Source organism: Schistocerca americana, chromosome 3, assembly GCF_021461395.2.
Source record: "Schistocerca americana isolate TAMUIC-IGC-003095 chromosome 3, iqSchAmer2.1, whole genome shotgun sequence".
NCBI lineage: Eukaryota > Metazoa > Arthropoda > Insecta > Orthoptera > Acrididae > Schistocerca > Schistocerca americana.
Window position 1 is genome coordinate 499441030 of NC_060121.1, and position 3036 is coordinate 499444065.

The following is a 3036-nucleotide window of genomic DNA, read 5'->3' on the forward strand; positions in this document are numbered from 1 at the left end:
GGGAGTGTCACAGGACCGTTGCTATTCACAATATACATAAATGACCTTGTGGATGACATCGGAAGTTCACTGAGGCTTTTTGCAGATGATGCTGTGGTGTATCGAGAGGTTGTAACAATGGAAAATTGTACTGAAATGCAGGAGGATCTGCAGCGAATTGACGCATGGTGCAGGGAATGGCAATTGAATCTCAATGTAGACAAGTGTAATGTGCTGCGAATACACAGAAAGATAGATCCTTTATCATTTAGCTACAAAATAGCAGGTCAGCAACTGGAAGCAGTTAATACCATAAATTATCTGGGAGTACGCATTAGGAGTGATTTAAAATGGAATGATCATATAATGTTGATCGTCGGTAAAGCAGATGCCAGACTGAGATTCATTGGAAGAATCCTAAGGAAATGCAATCCGAAAACAAAGGAAGTAGGTTACAGTACGCTTGTTCGCCCACTGCTTGAATACTGCTCAGCAGTGTGGGATCCGTACCAGATAGGGTTGATAGAAGAGATAGAGAAGATCCAACGGAGAGCAGCGCGCTTCGTTACAGGATCATTTAGTAATAGCGAAAGCGTTACGGAGATGATAGATAAACTCCAGTGGAAGACTCTGCAGGAGAGACGCTCAGTAGCTCGGTACGGGCTTTTGTTGAAGTTTCGAGAACATACCTTCACCGAAGAGTCAAGCAGTATATTGCTCCCTCCTACGTATATCTCGCGAAGAGACCATGAGGATAAAATCAGAGAGATTAGAGCCCACACAGGGGCATACCGACAATACTTCTTTCCACGAACAATACGAGACTGGAATAGAAGGGAGAACCGATAGAGGTACTCAAGGTACCCTCCGCCACACACCGTCAGGTGGTTTGCGGAGTATGGATGTAGATGTAGATGTAGATGAGGAACCATATACCCTTGTGTAATGAAGTTTACACTTCAAATCTATTGGGAACTCAGCATTGCCGGTAGAAAATGCACAGTGTCTTTGAATTCCATAAGCTACTGCACAAATTAGTCTACAACCTAAGTACCAAAGCGATGGGGCCTGTACATTTTGTTCACACCAATTTTCCGCTAGAAAATAAACAAATAAATAACCGTCCTGAGGAGAGGGACGCGAATGGAAACTGATAGGGAGAAGAAAAATGATAATACACAAACGAGACCTCAGTATCAGCTGGATGATAAAAGGATTAACTGGAGGCCTGACGACTAACTGTTTAAATGGAGAAGACATGATAAACAAGAGGGAAGAGCAGAAATTATCGAAGTTTGAGGATCTGATCTAATTCCCAACTGAAGGGAATGAGGAGGAAAGAAATGATTCCCGGAATTGATTAGACCACATGCTTCACATGGGACTGTTCGAGGTAATAGGACTGCAGGAACACTGTGCATGGATTAACCGAGATCAGGTACACATTATTAGGAAAATATGGTGGGGTTGAGTATTGCGAGTATCTTGTCGTCAAAATACACGAGCCAAAACATTATGGTCTGCTGCTTAATAGCTTGTTCGTCCATCCCTAGAATGAAATACATCACTGATTCTGCATATCAGTTTGTGGAGGTATGTAGCATTAGATGTCTACATACAGGTAATGTATTTTGCGTAAATAACGGGCCGATGATCTGATTACGCGGTGATGCCACATGATAGCTACCCAGATGGCTGCCACAAGATTTACATCAGGCGAATTTTGTAGTCGAGACAACATGAGTTCATTACAATGCTCCTCAAACCACTGCAAAACGGTTCTGACTCCCAGACATGGACAGTTACACTGCTGAAAGATGACACCTTCACCGGGAAAGACATGAAACATGGAGGGCTACAGGTGATTCGCAGTTGTCGGTGTGTCTTAGATTACTAGCACAGATATCATGAAAACGCAGTAGAATGTATCCCTTTCCATAATATTTCTCCCACCAGCGTGCGTCCGAGGCGCGCTGCACGTTTCGAGGCGCCGTTCGCCTCGATGACGGCGTTTGTGGAGATGACCATTGACCAAGTGTACCAAAAATGTGATTCACCCGACGAGTTGGCGCGTTTCCATTGATCGATGTTTGAATACCGATAGTCCCTTGCCCACCGCAATCGTAATTGACTATGTCGTGGCGTCGACATGTGGCCCTTAAAGATGGTTTGCTGCGGAGCTCCATGTTCAACAATGTACGATGAACATTGTTCTCCGAAACACTTGTGCGAGGACCAGCATTGTGCTCTTCTGGCAGAGATGCCACAGATCACCATCTATTCTACTTTACGGAGTAGACAAGCCTCCGAATTCCACGTTCCGTGAAGGGTCGTGCACGTCCAACTATTTAGCTCCTAGTGGCAGTTTCACTGTTCTTCTACTAAAATTTTACGTAGAAGCCCACGACAGTAGCGGTGAACATTCCACCAGCTTCACCGTTATCGAGATGCTCGTTGACGGGCTCTGCATAAGAATAATCAGCTTTTTGTCAAAGTCGGTTGTGTCAATGGAGTTTCTCATTTGCAGCCCATATCTTCGCTAGAGTGATTCCCCGTCCATCTCTACTCCGCTTACATACTTTTGTTACCACCTCACGTACCCGCAAAACCACCAGGCGGCATCCAACTTCGTGGTGGGCAGTGATCGTAATGTTTTGGTATATCAGTATATACTTAAATGGTAGAATAGTTCAGCTAGACAGGTATCAGTCTTACATAAGTGTGTTTATGATTTTTTTTTTTTTTTGAATAGAAATGGAGGAGGCCAGTCTTCGAGACACCGAATGGAAAGATTCAAGGAGCTGTGAGTGGCAAATATGCTGATGAGAAGGAGCAAGTGAGAGTGAATTTTACATGCCAAATGCATGATTTCTACGCAAACTTTATGGTGATACAGGGCTTGGCAGTGTCAACAACACTGTGACTCGATATCATGAAGAGGTAGGAGATGGTCTTGCACATTGCAGAAAGGTTCGTTACTGCAAAATTAGCAGATAGAATAGTGCCTCTGTACTTCGATAATAACGTAGAGAAGGACGAAGACCAAGAATTTGTGGC